The sequence below is a fragment of the Dromiciops gliroides genome, chromosome 2 (genome assembly GCF_019393635.1).
Source record: "Dromiciops gliroides isolate mDroGli1 chromosome 2, mDroGli1.pri, whole genome shotgun sequence".
NCBI lineage: Eukaryota > Metazoa > Chordata > Mammalia > Microbiotheria > Microbiotheriidae > Dromiciops > Dromiciops gliroides.
The window spans coordinates 525,954,080-525,975,980 of NC_057862.1; positions in this window are offsets into that span (position 1 = coordinate 525,954,080).

The following is a 21,901-nucleotide window of genomic DNA, read 5'->3' on the forward strand; positions in this document are numbered from 1 at the left end:
ATGCAAAGTAGCGTGAGCTTGGGGCAGCTAGGTGGCACAGTGGATAGAGCATTGGCCCTGGATTCAGGAGTACCTGAGTTCAAATCCGGCCTCAGACACTTGACACTTACTAGCTATGTGACCCTGGGCAAGTCACTTAACCCCCATTGCCCTGCAAAAAAAAAAAACAAAAAACAAAAAAACAAAAAAACAACAAAGTAGCGTGAGCTGATAGAACTTTATATATTTGCTGTCCACCCCTCCCCCTATTAGCATTTGAGCTTAGAGACAATAAGGCCTAGTTCTGATTTGCTATTTGAATCCCTAATATTTAGCACAGTTCAATAAATGATTTTTCATTCATCCATCTATTCATTCTTTACTAAGAAATCATTTTGTTCAAGTCATTTCCCAGCTCTTAAATGTTGAATAGTTTCCCAAAGTTGAGTCCAAACTCTTTATCAGCAACGTTTAGCATCAACCTCTCATTACATTCTTTTTTTTTTTTTTTTTTTTTTTTAGGCAACGGGGGTTAAGTGACTTGCCCACGGTCACTTTAACCACTGCGCCATCTAGCTGCCCCGTCTCATTACATTCTTAACTCATCTACGAACAAATTTTGACTGATAACCATGGAACACTACTGGTATCTTTTCCCCAAAGTATATTTACTCAGGCCATTCCCTTCACCTTTAAAACTTGTCCCTGCTCCTTCCTTAATTCTGCCTAACTATTTCAAGGCATAAGTCAAATCCCCCTTTAAGTCTTCTATTATTGCCCTAGCCAGAAATGGTCATTCCCTCCTAAATGCTGATAGTGTTTATTAATCACGTGACTCACATAGTACTTGTAAACTGCTTTGATGCATAGTTATTTGGGAGCATAGCTTGTTTTTTCTCAGTAGATTATAGGTTCCTGGAGAACAGGGACTAGGTCTTATTCATCTTTATATCTCATACAATATCGTAAACATAGAAAGTGACTACTATATACTTGTTTAGGGAATGTACTCATTTCAGACAACAACCACTCTTTGCTTCCTAAATGGGCACCACACTCTACAGATATTTGCCTTTCCTTGGGACTATTCCCTATTTATGGAATGATGTTCTTCCCACTTTTCTCCATCTGAATATTTTATTTATTTTTAATAGGCAATTTAAAGATTTTCTCCCCAATAAAACTCCATTATTTCCCTTCCCATCCATCTATAAATTGGTAATTACCTTCCTCTTTAGACAAGGTAAGTACTTGGTTTTGTAACTCTTTTTGTAACACATCTGAAAAAAAAAAAAGATTTTTTTTCCCATGAAGACTCTCAATTTCATATTGAAGATACTGAGGCATCAAATTGAATTGTCTTGTCCAAAACTTCAAATTTCTCAGGATTGTTTGGCACTATTAAAATACCCCATTTTTCTAGACCACTATGTAACCTTCTAACTAGTCACTTTATCAACTTTCTTTTGTCCACAATCCACCTCCACATACCAGCCAAAGTGATTTTTTTTCTAAAGCATAGGTCTATCTAACCCCTTCCTTACCTGACCCCAAGCTCAGTGAACTCCAAAGGTTCCCTGTAACTTCCAAGATCAAATATAAGTCCTCTGTTTGACATTTAAAGCTTTTCACATAACTGACTTCTTCCTAACCTTCAAGCCTTAGTATACCTTGCTTTTTGTTTTGTTTTGTTTGTTATTTTGTTAGGGGGGAGGCAGGGAAATGAGGGTTAAGTGACTTGCCCAGGGTCACACAGCTAGTAAGTGTCAAGTGTCTGAGGCCAGATTTGAACTCAGGTCCTCCTGAATTCATGGCTGGTGCTTTATCCATTGTGTCATCTAGTTGCCCCCTATACCTTCCTTTCTTAAATGCATTTTGTGAGCCACTTGTAGTTCCTTGGACATAGACCTCAATTTCCTGTTTCTATGCCTTTCCAATGGCTGCTCCCATCACTGAAATGCTTGGTCTCCTCCACTTACCTTTTGATTTCCCTGTATTCCTTCAAGACTCTCCTCATATCCTATATTCTGCGGGAAGCTTTTCCTGACTCCAGATTTAAGTGCCTTCTTTTTTTCAGACTATATTCCAAGATGGAGATATCTATCTATCTATCTATCTATCTATCTATCTATCTATCTATCTATCTATCTATCTATCTATCTATATGTGTGTGTGTGTATGTGTAGGTGTAGATGTAGATGTATATATGTCCTGTATATGAAAGTTATTTGCATATTGTCAGGATCATTTTGTTTTGTTTTGAATTTGGGTATTTGTTTTGTTTTATTTTGCTTTCCATCCTTCTTTGTATTCTCAGCTTTTAGCACAGTGCATGATACATAGTAATTTTATAAAAAATACTTGTAAATGCTTATTTACTGACTGTTTGTCTGAATGCCCTAATATTGTGTATTATCCACCTACTATACTGTAAAATCCTTGAGGGGAGGAATCATAACTTACCCAAGCTTGGAATTTTGGGCAGGTTGGAGTATGAGCACAGTATGAACTTAGTAATTGCTTGTTGTGTCATATTGTATTTAATATTCCTTACCTTCTAGAAACTAAATATTGGAGGTCATCAAAGAAATATTTAACTGAAAAAAAAAGGATCCCAGGCTGCCCATGTGTTGAGACTGAGGAATAACTGTTTTAAAAAACTGTTTGCAATATTGGTATTCTCATGATATTAAGGAAAAATTGAGAGAGTTCTCTACTGCTCCACCCATCCCAGAATATTAAGTAGATTCCTTGTACTAGTGATCTTATGGGAGGATATTAAAAAGACTAGTCCAGACTTGGCAGGAATGGAAGCATTGTGTTCTCAATCAATGGAGAGAATATCCCCATCAGTGCAATCACAGATCTATTTGCATAGTTGAGTAATTCTGATAATGTATTGATCTTCCATGGTATGGTTTTAAGCCAATTGCATTTACAGTCAAGAGTAGATGGGCTCATCTTTCCGAAGTTTCTACCTATGTGGCCTTTGGCAATTTATTTAAAATCTTTGGCTCTCAGATTCCTCACCAGTAAGTCAGGCATTGGCAAACTAGACTGCTTAAGTCAAATCTAGCCCATTGCCTATTTTTACATTCCATTTACAGATATGTATATGTATATATATAGATATGTATATATGTGTACACACATATATATACATATACATGCACACATATATACATGTGTGTATGTATATACATATGTGTGTATATATATACATGTGTGTATGTATATACATATGTGTGTGTATATGTGTGTATATATATGTATGTATATATATATATAAAATGTAGAAAATTATTCTTAGTTTGCAGAAATCACAAAAACAGATGGCAGGCTGGATTTGGCCTGTTCGCTATGGTTTGCCTGGGGATTTTTTTCCCCTCTAGATCTATGATCCTATTATCTTATATGCTAAGACCCATGGAGTCATTCTCCCTCTCTCCATACAAGTTTCTGGCTAAAATAACAGTCAGGAATCAGAAGAGAAAATATCCTGAGCTATGTGGCTACCTTGGAAGACTGAGTAGAATTTCTACATCCCTTAATGACATCAATACCAAGATTTGTTTCATTTTGTTTTGTTTTGGTTTTTGGGAGGATATTAGAGACAGTATTATATACTCAGAAAGCCCTTTGCATTCAAAAGTCAATTTAATAAAGAATTAACTTTTTAGTTGATTTTTTATTAAATAATACCGCTCTTTCTGATGGGACAAATCAGTAGGTTTTGTCATTTATTTTCCTGTCATTTTCTGCCCCTTTAAATAATCCTTGTTTGTTCTGTGCAGTTTATAGTACTGGAGTTTCTGCTACAAGTATATTCTCAGCTGTTTACTGCAACTATCTTGTGGAATATTTCCTTACACAACTGATCTCCCCAAGAGGAACAAGTGTATTACAACAAATCCCTCTGTGACTTGCTCAGAAATCCTCTGGTTGAAAAGGAAATATATGCCCTCAGCTGTATTTCTTCTGAACTGAGTTCTTAAGACTTGTCTGTCAGGTTTGGAGAATTGAGAAAGGTGCTACTGACTACTAAGTCAGGAAGATTTTCAACCTAAAGAACAAAGCATCCTGATAGATAAAAAGTGTATCCAGTGGCTTTTATGTCCCCTGTCCCAGATAAGGTTTCTCAAGGAAATGACTTGTTCTGGTTATATTAATACTCTCAAACTTGAATTCCATTGCCATCTAGGACAGAGAGAGAGACAGAGACAGAGAGACAGAGAGAGACAGGGAGACAGAGACAGAGACAGAGACAGAGACAGAGAGAAGGGGGGAGGGAAGGAGGGAAAAGGAGGGAGAGAAAGAGAGAAATAGAAACACAATTTTATGATTTCCTATGGCTACAAAATTCTTGTTGCAGAAATGATCAGAACCAGATAAAATAATATGTTATATATTTTAATATACTTCATATTTTCTGAAGGCCTTTCCAACCAGACTCTGACCTTCATGTTAGAAAAACTGAGGCACAAAAGTAAGTTGAAATCATTTCATGGTTGTTTGGCATTGTTTAAAAACATCCTGTCACTGTATGTAACTTAGAACTGTATTTAGTTATCCAGGAAAATATGAGCATTTGCTCAAATAAGGCTCGGTGAATTAATTTTCCCTCCAAAACTGAGGTGAAAGATTTTCCACTATTCCTATTTCTCAAGTTGATGCTTTTAGTTTGAATCAGTACTTAGAGAATCTTAGTACTAGAAGGGATCTCAGATGTTATAGGATCATAGAATTTAACACCTTCATTTTGCAGTTTAGGAAACCCACCACCTCATATCTCAAAAGGTATCTCCTCTGTATCACTGCCAAGTAGTCTTTCAGCAACCCCTTGGTAATGTCTAATGAAAAGAAGCTCACTGCTTTAAAAAATAACTCATTCTACTTTTAGGCAAGATTGATTTTTTAAAATTTTCCTTATATTAAGCCCAAATCTGCTTCTATACAATTTGTACACATTGCTCCTGGTATGGATCTTTAGGGACAATGAAAACAAGTCTAATCTTTCTTTCACACAATGACCCTTCAAATTATTGAAGGTAGTTATTAAATTCCTCCTAGGACTTTTTTTCTTCCGGGTAAGCTTTCCCGGTTCCTTTGAATGATTCTGTCTCCTAATTGCACACATCCATCCTCTGGACATACTTTCATTTCCTAATGTCTTCCCTAAAAGATTCTAAAATTTTCCTAAGCTCCAGAGATACAAAGAAAGTTTTTTAAAAAGCCCCTGTTCGCAAGGAGCTCACATTCTAATGTGGAGGAAGGAGAGGGATTGATGAAATGGATACAACTATGTTCAAACAAGATATATACAGGGTAGATTGGAATTAATCAACTGAGAGAAGGCATTATAATTAATTGAGTTAGGGAAATCCTCCAAAAGGTGAGATTATAGCTGTTACATGAAAGAAGCCAGAGAAACTAGGAAGCAGTGGTAGAGAGGAAGAGAATTCCAGGCAGGGCAGGCAAGGAGGGGGAAGGATCCAGTGATAATTCACACTTGGGACATGAAATGTCTTAATGTCTTGTATGACATATAATAAGGAGGGAAAATGACCTATATATAGAAAAATATTTATATCAGCATGGTTTTTTCACTTTATTTTTTCATGTTTTTGTGTTTTCATTAAGAGCATGACCAATATGAACATTTTTTCATGTGTAAGCTAGATCAAATTGTTTACCATTGTGGGGAGGTGGAGGGGAGAGGGAGGTATAGAATTTGGAACTCAATTTTAAATAATAAATGGTAAAATTATTGTTACGTTCAATTGGGAAAAGTAAAATATTTTTTAAAAAGAAAACCAATTTGCTGTAATCACTGTGCAATTGGTGAGTGGAAGCTGTTAAAAATTTACTCAATATCCAATGAAATAAAAGTATGTTTCCCCAATGATGGAAAAATAAAAAAAAAAAAGAAAGAAATAGCAAGGATGTACCAGTGTTGCTGGATCACAACTTGACCAGAATACTTTGGATTGGGGTAGTGTACAAGGAAAATATCATCTTGATCATTTTGAACACTGTGCTTTTGTTAACGCAATGTAAATTTCCATTGGCATTTTTACTGGCAATATGAAATTGTTGACTTGTTAGTCCACTAAACTTGTAGTCCAATAAAAATCTGGAGCATTTTTCATAATATTGTTTCAAGGCATCTATCCACCATCTTATTATGTGATTTTTAACATAAATAAGGAGACACAGTAGTAGAAATACTTTAGTAATGTACCATTTGATGAACCCAAAGACTCCAGCTTCTGGGATAGGAATTCAGTATTTAACAAAACCTACTAGGAAAAGTGGAAGATAGTATGGCAGAAACTAGGCATAGACCAACATCTTACATCTTATACTAAAACAAGGTCAAAATGGGTATATGGTTTAGACATAAAAGGTGATGCAATAGGTAAATTAGGAGAGGAAGGAATAGATTGGAAAGGAGAACAGTTTATGACCAAACAAGAGATAGAGAATATTATGAAATGCAAAATTGATGATTTTGACTACATTAAATTGAAAAGTTTTGTTGTTGTTCTTGTTGTTTTTTAGAAACAGAAGCAATGCATCCAAAATTAGAAGGGAGACAGAAAGCTGGGAAACAATTTTTATAACCAGCACTTCTGATAAAGGCCTCATTTCTAAAATATATCAGGAACTAAATCAAATTTATATGAATCCAAGTCATTCCCCAATTGAGAAATGGTCAAAGGATATGAACAAACAGTTTTCTGATGAAGAAATCAAAGCTATCTATTGCCATATGAAAAAATGGCCTAAATCACCATTGATTAGAGAAATGAAAATTAAAAGAACTCTGAGCTGCCACCTGACACCTATTAGATTGGCTAATATGACAAAAAAGAAAAATAATAAATGTTGGAGAAGCTGTGGAAAAATTGGAACACTAATCATTGTTGGTGGAGCTGTGAATTGTTCCAACAATTCTGGAGAGCAGTTTGGAATTATGCCCAAGGGGCTATAAAGCTGTGCATACCCTTTGACCCAGCAATACCACTATTGGGTATTTTTCTGAAAGAGGTCATAAAAAGGGAAAAGGACCCAGATGTAAAAAAATTTATAGCTGTTCTTTTTGTGGTGGCAAGGAATTGGAAATTATGGGGATGCCCATCAATTGGGGAATGGCTGAACAAGTTGTGGTATATGAATGTAATGGAATTCTATTGTGCTGTAAGAAATGATGAGCAGGCAGATTTCAGAGAAACCTGGAAGGACTTTCATGAACTGATGATGAGTGAGATGAGTAGAACCAGGAGAACATTGTACACAGTATCATCAACCTTATATGTTGATCAACTGTGATAGAATTGATTCTTCCCAGCAATACAATGGGACAAGATAGTTCCAAGGGACTCATGATGGAAAATGCTCTCCAAATCCAGAAAAAAAAGAACTGAGGAATATGGATGCAGATTGAACCATACTATTTTTTTTTTGTTTTTGGTTCTCATGTTTTTCTTTTCTGAGGTTTTACTTTTTGTTCTGATTCTTCTTTCACAGCATGACTAATGCAGAAATATGTTTAATGTGATTGTACATATATAACCTATTCCAGATTAATTGCTGTCTTGGGGAGGGGAGAGGGAAAGAAGGGATAGAGAATAATTGGAAATTAAAAATCTTTAAAAAACAAATATTGAAAATTGTCTCTATATGTAACTGGAAAATAATACCCATGTCAATTGATATTTTTTCCAATTACTTAGATCTGATTTTATTTTTGTGACAAGTGTTTTATAATTGGGTTCCTATAATTCCTGCATTCATCTTGGCAGATAGACTCCTAAACACTTTATATTGTCTACAGTTGTTTTATTTTAATTAATTTGTTTGTTTGTTTGTTTTGCAGGGCAATGAGGGTTAAGTGACTTGACCAGAGTCACACAGCTAGTAAATGTCAAATGTCTGAGGCTGGATTTGAACTCAGGTCCTCCTGAATCCAGGGCTGGTGCTTTATCCACTGTGCCACCTAGCTGCCTGTCTACAGTTATTTTTAATGGAATTTCTTTCTATCTCTTGTTGCTGGGTTTGTTGGTAATATATAGAAATGCTGATGATTTATGTGAGTTTATTTTATATTGTATGACATTGCTAAAGTTGTTAAGTGTTTCAAGTATGTTTTCTTTGTTGATTCTCTGGGATTCTCTATGTCATCATGCTATCTGCAAAGAGTGATAGTTTTGTTTCCTCATCACCTATTCTAATTCCTTCAATTTCTTTTTCTTCTCTTATTACTAAAGCTAACATTTCTAGTACAAAATTGAATAATAGTGGTGATAATCATCCTTGTTTCATCTCTGATCTTAATGGAAAGGTTTCTAACTTATCCCCATTACATATAATGATGCCAATGCCTTTAGATAGATACTGCTCTTACAATGCCAAGATAGCAGCTTGTGAAAGTAACCCTCTGAACCACTCCCAAATTTCCTTTCCAAACCAATAGAAAACTGTCTCTGAAGCATTCTAGTAGAAGAGAAGAAGCTTTCTAGCCTGGCAGGAAAGATTTGGCTTACATGTATGGGAGGGAAGTGAGGTCTTGGAGAAGCAGTAACAGCAGCAGCAGCCAGGCTCACAGCACAGAGCCTGAAGCAGGGTTCTAACCCTGGTGCAATTGACCAGTGAGACCCTGCCCTCCTGCAAACCCAACCCCCCCTAGGGAAGTGAAGAATCTGGGCAGCATAACAAGGACCCTCACCAGTCACTTGAACCCAGACACAAAACACCAGGGAGGCTTTAAGATCACTGATGACTAGAGGCTGATAAATAGTGATATCCTGCCCCAGCAGCCTACCAGCAAAAGGCCTCTTTTTCCAAAGTAAACCAGCAGAAGAGGCATCCAACCCTCCAGAACATCTGCAACACAGTTATTACTTGAGGGCCTGCTACAACAGTGACTCTGATACCATAGCAACCCAACAGCAGAGCCCTAAAACATGGGCAGATCTGCAACCAAATGACTCTTCCAGGGCCATTAACAGAGAACCCCTTTTAATGGAGCAAATCAGCAGCATAGCACTGCCCCTAGGGCAGACTAACAACAAAATCACTCCTTCAGGGCCAGCTTCTAAAAAGACTCTGTTAACTATAGCAGCCCGGCAGCAGAGCACTACCCCTGGAACAGGCCAGCCCAGACCCAGGAAAGGCCAAAAGGTAGAACCAAACCCCCAATACCAGTCAGAAGGGAAGCTTACAATACAGAGAAAGTAAGAAGCTAAGCTCCAAAGCCAGAAAAAACCACCAGAAAAAATTCCCAGTACGTCAGCACAAAAACTTGGGACACTGCAAAAACAGAGCCCAAATCTCTCGTGATAACACCAACTCACACAAAAGGCATAAACATGAGAAAAAAAAGAAAACCCATAAAATATCTTGACTATGGAAAGTTATAATCATGATAGGGAAGATCAAGGCACATAAACTTAGAGGAAGACAATAGTAACAAAATGCTACAGGTGATGCTTAAAAGAAAAATATAAATTGGTTTCAGTCCCAAAAAGATTTCCTGGGAGAGCTTCAAAAGGACTTTAAAAAGTAAATTAGAGAATTAGAAGAAAAATTGGGAAAATAAATGAAAGTAATGTAAGAGAATCAGGGGAGAAAAGGGTCAATAACGTGGGAAAAGATATACAAAAATTTACTGAGAAAAAGAACTTCCTAAAAAAGAGAATTGGCCAAGTGAAAAAGAAAGTCCAAAACATCACTGAAGATATATATATATATATATATATATATATATATATATATATATATATATGCAGGGAAATGAGGGTTAAGTGACTTGCCCAGGGTCACACAAGTAGTAAGTGTCAAGTGTCTGAGGCTGGATTTGAACTCAGGTCCTCCTGAATCCAAGGCCAGTGCTTTATCCACTGTACCACCTAGCTGCCCCCTGAAAATATTTCTTTTTTAAATTATAACTGTACACAGCAATCACTGCCTAAAAGAGATCCCAAAATGAAAACTCCCAGGAACATCATAGCCAAATTTCAAAACCCACAAATCCAGGATAAAGTGGTGCAAGCAGCCAAAAAAAAATCAAATACTGTAGAACCATAGTCAGAATTACACAGAATTTGACAGCTTCCACATTAAAGAAGTGTATGGCTAGGAATATTATATACCAACAAATCTTTCCTGCCAACCTTCTAAGTTCTCTTTGGCTGGAAAATTATTTCACCCTGTCCTTTTGTGGGTTCTGCTGCTCCAGAAATTGTCTCATGGAATCATTTAAAGGTATTTGGAGGGGTTTTGGGGAGAGCTCAGGCAAGTCACTGCCTTTCTTCCACCATCTTGGCTCCACCCTCAACTTTATTTATTAGTTCCATATTGTTTTTAGTTTCAATTTTGTTAATCTCTCCTTTGAATTTTAGAATTTCTAATTTGGTTTCTGGTTCTATGATATCTGGGTGGTTTTTTTTTTCATTCCTCTCTCTCTCTCTCTCTCTCTCTCTCTCTCTCTCTCTCTCTCTCTCTTTCAGGTAGTCTAATAATTTTTAAATTATTTCTCCTGGATCTGTTCTCCAGGTCAGTTGTTTTCCCAATGAGGTATTTTACATTTTCTTCTATTTTTTTTATTCTTTTGATTTTGTTTGACTGATACTTGATGTTTCATAGTCATTAGCTCCTGCTTCCCAATTCTAATCTTTAAGGGATTATTTTCTCCATTGAGCTTTTGTACCTTCTTTTTTCATTTGGCCAATTCTACTTTTTAAGCTGTTTTCTTCACTGAATTTTTCCTCATTTGGCTAACTGTATTTTTTATAGAATTGTTTTCCTCAGTCAATTTTTGTCCTTCCTTTTCCAAACTATTGACTCTCATAACTCTCATTAATTTTTATAATTTTTCTTCTATTTATATTATTTTATTATTAAAATTCTTTTTTGACTTCTTCCAAGAAGACTTTTGGGGCTTGGGACAAAATAATTTCCTTTTTTGAGGCTTCACACATAGGCATTTGAACATTGTTGTTCTCCTCTGAGTTTGTGCTTTGGTCTTCTGGCACAATTTTAGCTTTTTATGGTCAGTATTTTCTTTTCTTTTCTTTTTTTTGCTCATTTTAGCCTATTTTGTCACTTGTATACTGAGCCCTGCTCCTGGGGCACAGAGGGCACTGTCCCAAACTTCTCATGCTGGGGGCCAAGTGCCTAATTACTTGTTTTCTGTACTAGGGCCTCAGGAGCTTGTGGCTTGCTTACTGTGCTGGGATGGCCCAACCTAGTCCTGCCTATTGTGTGGGAGTTCTGGGGCTGGCAATTTGCCTTCTAATCTGGGGCTGGAGTCTTTAAAGCTGGCCTGCTATGCTGTTAGCCTGCTGAACTAGGACTGAGGGGCCTCAGTTGCTAATCTGTGCTTCAGCTAAAAGCATCCTGCTGTTTCCTAGATACTGTCTATGTTGGGCTGTACTACCTTTTCACTCAAGTGAGCCAGACCTTTCCTGAAGTCTTTCTAAATTATCTTAAGATGGAAAATCATTTCACTGTCTTTATGTAGGTGTTTTTAAAGTTTTTTCTGAGGGAAACTTAGGGAGAGCTCAGACAACTTCCTGGCTTCTTTCCACTATCTCGACTTCCCAACTTTGTAACTTTTCAAAAGTTTTTGGTTTTTCTATACTCACCCACTTCTCTGACTTTTCTTAAAAGAATTAGGTGAGGTAAATTACAAAATCATAGAATCTCAGACTTGAAAGGGACTTTAGAATTCAGCTAGTCCTACTGGTAGATGAAACTAAAATGCCTTGTTTATCTTCTATCCTGCATTTGAAATCCTTAAGTTATGAAAAATTGACTACTTCTTGAGGCAACCCATTCCACTTTTGGACTTTTCTAATTGTGAAATATATTTTCATGATATGGACTGGAAATCGTTACTCTTCCTTCTGTCCTCTAAGGCCAATCAGAAGAAGTTAAGTTACTCTTAGAAATGACAACTAACTCCTCTGATACCTGAAGAGATAAATCATGTCCTGCCTGTGTTCTATTCTGTAAGCTATATGTCCCTAATTTCTTTAACTGAGTCTATTTTGGCATGGTTTCAAGTCCCCTTTCCATTCTACAGACGTAAAACCTTCTGGATGCATCCCAGGTAATTAATATACTTTATAAAATTTGGTATTTTCACTAATCAACCAGATTATATTAAGTATCTGCTAAAACAATAAGGCATACTTGATAAGAACCAACCTTACAGTCATGAAATTGTGGGTTCATATCCTTCCTCTGACCCTTAACGACTGTGTAGCCCTAGTCAAGTGATTTAACATTTTGCTTACAGGGTACTTTTCTTTAAGGTTTCCAAAATATTTGGAAAGAATTAGAGTGAAATCCCTGCTGAAATGTTCTAAATCCATGCAAAATTATGTGTCATGGCAACCTTGGAGTAAAATAACAACAAAAACAACAACAACAAAAAATAGAGAAGACCAACTTCTTCTGTCTGTTTAAATAACAAAGGTCTTTCTCTCTGGAAAAGAGAGATAAGTCATCTCTTACTATCCCCATTTGACAAGACTCCCCTCCAGCTACAAATTAGCCAATAGTTTAAGCAGCCATGCTAGGAAAATAGGTTAAGAAGCTATCCCAGGAAACCCAATTTCCTGTGTTTTCTGAATTCTTCACAAAAACACATAAATGTTTTAGATCAGTAGAAGTGTTCAAACTCAGTGGAAAGATATATATTTTAGCAGAAAGAACATTAGATTTGGAGTCTAAGGATGTCAGAGGTAGAAAGAACCCAGCCCATTCATCTAGTCCAACCTATAAGACAAAGTAGAATCTCTACTACTACATATGTGAGAATAGATAATCCAGCTGTTACCTCAAGACTTCCAATGAAAGGGAACATTTTTCCTTTTGGAGAGCTCTAATTGTTAGGAAGAATTTCCTATAACTGAAAAGGATTCCACTATCCTATAAATTTCATCCCTTGCTTATTCCTTTAAAGTCAAGCACACCAAAAAAAAAAAAAAAGTCTTTAAAAGTTCCTCTTTGGGGCAGCTAGGTGGCGCATTGGATAGAGCACTGGCTTTAGATTCAGGAGGACCTGAGTTCAAGTCCAGCCTCAGACACTTGACACTTACTGTCTGTGTGACCCTGGGCAAGTCACTTAACCCTCATTGCCTCACCAAAAAAAAAAAAAGTTCCTCTTTTACATAACAACTTTTCAAATGTATGAAAACAATAAATATATCCCCACTCCATACCTGGTATACTTTCTCTACCAGACTCATTCCAATTTCACAATATCCCCCCTAAAATATAATTAGGACTTAACACAGTACTTCACAACTAGTTCAAAGAGGAATGAAAGGGTGCATTAGGACTATAACATCCTTAATTTCCTCTTATCCTTTTTTGTGTAATGGGTCTATTTGGCAATCTGGTAAAACCTAGGGTACCCTTCTCAGAATATTTTTAGGGACGCATGAATGTCTTTGTGTGTGTGTGTGTGTGTGTGAGGCAATTGGGGTTAAGTGACTTGTCCAGGGTCACATAGCTAGTAAGAGTCAAGTGTCTGAGGCTGGATTTGAACTCAAGTCTTCCTGAATCCAGGATCAGTGCTCTATCCACTGTGCCACCTAGCTGTCCTGTCAGAATATTTTAATACATAAAATATAATACCTGGGGTTACCCAAATACAAATTATTTTGAAACATAGTTATCAAAATATATATTTTTTAAAAGTTCATGCATCCTGGTTTAAGAACCTTAATCTATAGGAATTTATGGTAGAAACTTTTTTTATTTTCTTTTGTCCTTGCATTCCTGGTCTCTAGAACAATTTGAAAAAATTTAGAACAATTCTTTATATATGATAGACAATAAATAAATGTTTATCAAATTGAATCCAAGACCACACATCTAAAGCAATTGTATAGAGATCCTTTCAAATTCTGTCACCCAAATTGTGTTATTCATTATAGCTTTGGCATATTGGAAAATTTGACAAGAATGTTTTCTATACATTGAAGCAAGTATATCATTTTTAAAAATGTACAAACAAAGGAAGCCATAGGTCAAATGACAAGGTTTCAAATGATAGTTCTGCCTCTTACTATCAGTATGATCTTAAACAAGTCACTCCCTTTATCTGGACTTCAGTTTCTCCCTTTGAAAAATGAAGTAATTATTGTAAGTGGTCCTCTCTAACTGGATTTCCTAGGCATTGCTTGGAATATTGAACTATAAGACATGACCTATAATGTTGTACCTTGGTTTCTGGGAACAGGAACTTCCCTGAAGGAGCTAAGACAAAACATTTCTTGAAGGTCAGCCACCTGGAACATGCAAACAGAAGCGAAGAGTAAATGTGAGTCCCATTAACTCTCCATTGACTTTTTCCATTTCTGATCCAAAAAGAAAACTTTGTCTTTTAAAGTAGTTATGTTGCTGACCTTTCCCTACAGCCTGTTGACTGATTGTATAAGCTTTCTTCTTCACCTAGCAGTGCTACTGAGCATCTTCACTTTAGCTCACGGTGCAGAAACTGTATGATGATGAAAGAGGAAATGAGTGCAACAGATGAGAAATTGATCTGTTCTATACATTCAAAATATAAGTGATGTTTAGAAAAGGGGGGAATGCTTGTTCTAAAATAGCTTTAAGAACTTGAGTTAGAATGATATAGAACTAAGATTCAAATCTCAGCTCTGTTATTTTGTAGTTGTGGGACTTTGGGTGAGTCATTTATTCTCTCTTGGACTCAGTTTTCTATTCTGTAAAACTAGGTTCTTCTCAGCTCTAAAACCTCTGATTCTAAGGATCAGTCAATAAGCATTTTATAAGTCCTTGCAATAAATCATGTTCAGTAGTAGGCTATGGGGATAAAAAAATGACAGTCCCCACTCTCAAAGAGTTTACATCATAACAAAAGAAAATAAGCATATATAACTGAGCACTTACAAAGTAGATCTGTGATAAACTGAGAGCTTGGGGTGGGGTGTAATTTGAAAGGCACTAGCTTCTGGAGTTGGAGACGGGGAGAAGAGTAAAAGTCTCATATAGAGAAAGTCACCTAAGTAGAATCTTAAAGGAAAGCAGGGATTGATTCTAAGAAGCAGACATGTGAGGTGAGGAGGGAAAGTATTCAGGGATGAGGGTCAGCCCAGTGCAAAGGCAAGGGATGAGTGATGTTCTCTATCATATTCTTGGCTTCATCTCTCCATAGCCCTTACAGTTGCATCCCACTAAAGTATAGTGAATGGAACTCCTTGTTAAAGGCAGCTTACAGTACTTAAATTAATAACTAATCAATCTAACAAAAGTCAGGAGAGTACATCCAGACACAATTTATTCTTTTTCATTAAATATATATTTATTTATTTTGTTAACTATTTCCCAATTGCATCTAAAATAACATTTTTTTAAATTTGAGCTCCAAATTCTTTCCCTCCCTTCTGCCCCTCCTCCACCCCAGAGAAGACAAGTAATATAATAGTGATTATACATGTAAAATCATGAAAAACATATTTTCCTATTAGCCACATTGCAAAAGAAAACACACACAACCAAGAAAAATAGGGTTGAAAAAAATCATGCTTCAATGTAAATTCAGATTATAGTAGTTTTCTCTATAGATGTGAATGGACTTTTTCATCATGGGTCTTTTTGGAACTAACTCAGATCATTGTCCTGATCAAGGTAGCTAAGCCTTTCATAGTTGATTATCCTTATAATACTGCACTGCATACAATGCTTTTCTGATTCTGCTCATTTCATTCTGTATCAATTCATATAAGTTTTTCCAGGTTTTTCTGAAGCCATCCTGTTCATCATTTCTTATAATACAAAATTATTCCATCAAAACCAAAACTTGTTCAGCTATTCTCTAATTTTTGACCATCTCTTCAATGTCCAATTCTTTGCCACAAAAAAAGAAATAATATTTTATTATATAAATATGTCTTTTCCCTTTTTCTTTGATATCGTTGGTATACAGAAGTATTATTGGTACTTCTAGGTCAAAAAGTTATCAGAATTTTAGAACCCTTTAGGCATAGTTCCAAACCGTTCCCTAGAATAGCTGCACCACTTCACAACTCATATACAAGGCATTATTTTTCACATCACCTCCAGCATTTGTTATTTTCATTTTCTGTCATGTTAGCCAACCTGATAGGTGGGAATAAATATCTGAGTTGTTTAAATGTCCTGTACATTTCTTCAAACAATAGTGATAAAGAGACTTATTTCATGTGACTATTGACAATTTTGTTTTTCTAATAATTTCCTGTTCATATCCTTTGATCATTTATCGATTGGGGAATGGCTTTTATTTTTTATAAATTTGACTCAGTGCCCTATATATTTGAGAAAAAAGACCTTTATCAGTAAATATGCTGTGAATTTTCCCCCCAAATTTCTTATTTTCTTTCTAATGTTAATTTGTTTTTTTTTGCCTTAGTTTTATTTGTGCATAAACTTTTTAACGTCTTGTAATAACATTTTTCCATTTTACTTCCCATGAAAAGTCTCTATCTTTTATCTGGTCATAATTCTGCCTTTATCCATACATCGGACAGGTACATTTTCCCATAATCCCATAATATGCTTACGATAGCAGCCTTTATATCTAAATCAAGTACCCATTTTGACCTTATCTTGGTTTATAGTGTGAAATATTGGTCTATGCAGAGTTTCTGCCAAACTATTCTCCAGGAGCAGCTAGGTGGCGCAGTGGATAAAGCACCAGCCCTGGATTCAGGAGGACCTGAGTTCAAATCCAGTCTCAGACACTTGATACTTACTAGCTGTATGACCCTAGGCAAGTCATTCAACCCTCATTGTCCTTCAAAGAAATAAACTATTCAGCAGTTTTCTCAGTAATTCTGTCAAACTGTGAGTCCCCCTTCCCCAAAACTTGGATCTTTGGGTTTGTTAAATACCTGTTTGCTATGGTCATTTATTTCTGTGTCAGTCAATAGTTTTTTCACTCATATCTGATTCTGTATGACCCCCTTGAGATTTTCTTGGCAGATACACTGGAGTGGTTTTTCCATTTCCTTCTCTAAATATTTTTTTGCAGATGAGGGTTTGAGGCAAAAAGAGTTAAATGACTATCCCAGACTCATATAACCAGTAAATGTCTGAGGACATGTTTAAATTCAGGAAGATTAGTCTTCCTGATTTCAGGCCTGGTACTCCATCTGCTGTGCCAACTACCTGACTTTAATACTGTGTATTATATACATAAACTATTCTACCACTCTTAGCCAGAATGAGATTGTTTTGATGATTACCATTTTAAATACAGTTTTTGATCTGGTGCTGCTAACCTACCTTCACATTTTTTTCCATTTAATCACATCATATTCTTGACCTATTGTTCTTCCAAATGAATTTTATTATCTTTTTTAACTTTATAAATTTTTGGTAGTTTGGTATGGCAGAAGCGAGTTTAGTTTTGGGTAAATTGAGTTTAAAATGTTTATGAAGTATTCAGTTTGAGATGTCTAATAGTGAGATTTGAAAGATATGATCAGAAAATCTAATTTAAAACATATAATTTTTGTTTTGTTTTGGCAGGGCAATGGGGGTTAAGTGACCTGCCCAGGGTCGCACGGCTAGTAGGTGTTAAGTGTTAGAGGTCGGATTTGAACTCAGGTCCTCCTGAATCCAGGGCTGGTGCTTTATCCACTGTGCCACCTAGCTGCCCCTAAAACATATAATTTTAGAAAAAGAAATACCTTAAAGAATAGTTAAATGACTATCTAAAGACTTCTTTTCATTTTACATGCAATGTATCCAAAATGTTGTTTCATTTCCTTGGGCACCAAGGGTTCCTTTGAAATTCTATAAAGATAAATCAAATTCTGATAGGTATTCACATGTGATGATGAGAACTATGTACCAGAATACAGGCCTAAGGATTGTCTACCATCTTTTATTTTATTTTTTCTATTTTTACCTTTGAGAGAGACTGCATTTCTAATATTCACTAACAGAGAAACAGGGAAAAACAGAATAAATCACCTGATGGGTGAGACACACAAAGCAGGAAAGGGGCCTAGTGAGTGAATCAAACTGATATCACTAAAAGACAAAGACTGTCCTATAATGTTAGATTGTAAAGTTTACCTTCTATGCATATATCCTGGCTAAGCATGTTACCTATGATAGTGCACCCCTTTTGGATTCTTAAGTATTTCCGCTTTCCCCAGCAGTCATATTTGCTTTTGTAAGTGTAGTGGTATTTATGGTAGTAATCTTTTATTGTAATTCTTTTTAACATTTTAAATGACTACATGCCTTTATTTTTTAATTTTTTAATTTTTTTTGGTGAGGCAATTGGGGTTAAGTGACTTGCCCGGGGTCACACAGCTAGTAAGTGTCAAGTGTCTGAGGCTGGATTTGAACTCAGGTCCTCCTGAATCCAGGGCCAGTGCTCTATCCACTGAGCCACCTAGCTGCCCCTACATGTCTTTGTTTTGAAATAATTGGGTTGAGAGACTGATTAAGAAAAAGTAAACATATCTTTTAATGATTGTGAATTATGGTTTTGAATGGACGCAGATCCTAAAATAGATATTTTAAGATTTCTAGGAGAGGGAGTTCCCCAGTAGCTACATAATATAGTTGGAGTAGTTGAATTCTAAGCTTTTCTTTCAACTAATAGTATCATAAAATTGATAGATAGGTCCAGGTTAGTGCAAATATTGAATTCTGTGAAGTGGATTCTATTATTCAAATTCCCACTACATATTTTCTTGGGACTTAAGCCAATTATCATATTTTATATAATTATAAATTTGAATAGTGATAATTCTTATACATGCAACCTTTCCTGGGGATTCACCATTTTTCCTAATTGGTACCTAAAGTGTGGAACATTTTACATGTAAGGAAACTTAGGTCTAGAGACTTTATGTAAGCTGCCCTAGGACACAATGGTAGTAAGGAACAGAGCTGGAATTCAAATCCAGGTCTTCCAGTTCCAAATTCATTAGCTTTTTTTATATTACCACAATGCTTCTAGAAATATAAGAGGAGTTTTAGAAATATCAAGTTTACAGTAGGTCCTACTTTATTATAGGCACTATAAGAGATAATTAGGTATTGATCACAGAGGGGTATGGTTATAAAATGAAAGACAAAAAATATAAATTATCTATTTAAAGCTTGGTTACCCAAGTAGTAATAGCTGCTAGTTATATATAGCACATTTACAATATTTCTTTGTGATTTATAGAGCAATTCCAAATTCATGATCTCATGTGATCTGTAAAATACCATTGTGGAAAATCAACTTTTAACCTTGTAGTTATGAAAACCTGGGTGTAAGACCTGTATCTGACACCTTTAAGTTATGTAATCATGGGCAAATTGCTTAATCTCTAATACTCCAGGGAACTCTCAGATTATAATTTGCTGATCAGAAACTAATTTTTTCACACTGAAAGATGCCTATCATGATGAAAACATAGTTCCAGACAAAAACAACAATAATAACAAAAACAACCAAAAAAAAAGGAAAGAAAAGAAACACAAAAATAACCCAGTGAGGAGGTAATCTATGCATTATTATTATTCACATTTTTTAACAGGAAAACTGAGTGTAAGAGAGGTTAAACAACATATCTAAGGCTACATGGATAGTAGGTGACAAAGCCAGGCCTCAAATCTCAGCTTCCCTCTCCACCCCAACCATGGAGCTTTCCACCAGCATACTTTTACCTTTTCTGAATGAGAATTGAGGATGATAGGGAGAAGTTAAAAAAAAAAAAACAATTTTATTAATTTGTTTTAACTTATAAGGCACAAAATCCTAGTTGAAATAATAATTTGCAGGTTCAGATGAGGATCAAGGAGACAAACACTGACCTCGGTTTCCTAAGTATGTAATTAATCATAACTGGTATGAGTGATGCCATGGATTCAGGATAACCTGAGTTCAAATCCAGCCTCAGACACTTGGCACTAGCTGTGTGACCTTGGGCAAGTCACTTAACCCTCATTGACCTGGAAAAAAAAAGAATACTTCAATCAGCATTCAGACTCCATTTAGTACTTTTGGGAGATTGATAGCATTTTTCACATTTGCTCTTCAGAATTGTCTTGGATCCTTGTAATGATTACAGTAGATAAAGTCATTCTTAGTTGATCATCATAAACTATTGTTACTGTGTACAATGTTTTCTTAGTTCTGCTCATTTCATTTTGAATCAGTTCCTATTAGTCTTTCCTGGTTCTTATGAAAGCATTTTGCTCACCAATTTTTTTTTTTTGGAATTTTAAAATTTATTTTAAACTTAAATACAAGATGAGAAAAGAAAAAAAAACATTGTCATATACACAGCAAAAGATAAGTGGATGCAATATAAAATAATACATTTCCAGTGGGCAGCTAGGTGGCACAGTGGATAAAGCACCGGCTCTGGATTCAGGAGGACCTGAGTTCAAATTCAACCTCAGACACTTGACGCTTATTGGCTGTGTGACCCTGAGCAAGTCACTTAAGCCTCATTGCTCCACAATAAAATAAAATAAAATAGAATAAAATAAAATAAAATAAAATAAAATAAAATAAAATAATACATTTCCATTTCAAGAAAACCTATATGATAAATACTTCACATTGTTTTGAAAGTTGCCCGGCTTTTTCTTTGCTTCTTTGTTGGTCTTCTTTTGTTCTCTGCTTTGTACTTTTTACTTTACTCCCTCCGCCCCCCCCAAAGCTACAATTAAGTGAGGCTACATCTAAATATGCATAGATATCCATAAACATGCACATATATACTCATACACATATATGTAAGACTATATTATGCTTATTTCCACTTTTCATATGCTTCTTTGCAGGTGGCTAGCATCTTCCTTCATAAGTCCAAGTCTTTCCTTGTTTTTCTAAATCAACCAGCTCACCATTTTGTACACCACAGCAATATTCCAACTGAATCTGATCCTATCTGAGAGAATGTATATTAATCCCCCCTCCATTTTCTTTATTCCTTCTATTTTTGGCTACATAGGTTTTAATTATACAAAAACATTTTTATTGTAAAATAATCAAAATTAATCATTTTAAATGTGAGAACATTGTTGCTTTTGGTAGATTTTTTTCTGCTTCTGCTATGCCTTCTTGTTCTAGAACTTCAGGAATACTTTCCTTAATAATTCCTTGTAATGTCACATCAAGATTCTTTTTTATCATAATTTTCATGTTGTCTGACAATTCTTATATTATTTAACCTTGATCTGTTTGCCAGATTAGTTGTTTTTCTGCTGAGATGTTTCATTGTTTTTAAACTTTTTTTTTTCCTTTGGATTGTGTTTTATTATTTCTTAGTGTCTTAGAATGCCATTAGTCTCCCCTTACCCAATTTTAGTTTTCAAGGAATTACTTTCTTTCATAAGTTTTTACTTCTCTATTTCAAATTGGTAGCCTTTCTTTTCATAATTTTCTTGTTTTTCTTGGATTTCTCTTATTTTTTTTTCTAATTTTTTCTTGAACTCTCTTATTTGATTTGTAAAGTTCTTTTTAAGTTCTTCTAAGAACTCTTTTTGTGCTTGGGAGGCATTTGACATTTCTTATTGAAAAAGGAGTGGGCATTTTAGATCCATTATCTTCCTCTGAATATTAACCCAGCTCTTCTCTATAACCATAGTAGTGATCTTTGGTTGGATTCTTTCTTCTTTTCTTACTCATTTTATTTTATTTTGTTTTTATCAACTATTAGTGTAATCAAGTTCTAGTCTTTAGTAATGGGGAATGATACCCCAAGTCTCTGGTACTTCTTACTGGTGCTTTCTAAGGTCTGTCCTAGGGCTGAACTTTGGGTTCTCTTTTCCACTCTTAAGCGATGGCTAATATCTTCAGTCACACTGTCCCACAAATGATCTTAACCCCAATACTCCCTCCTGTGTCTGTAAACTACAGCTGTCCTCTCTGCTATGC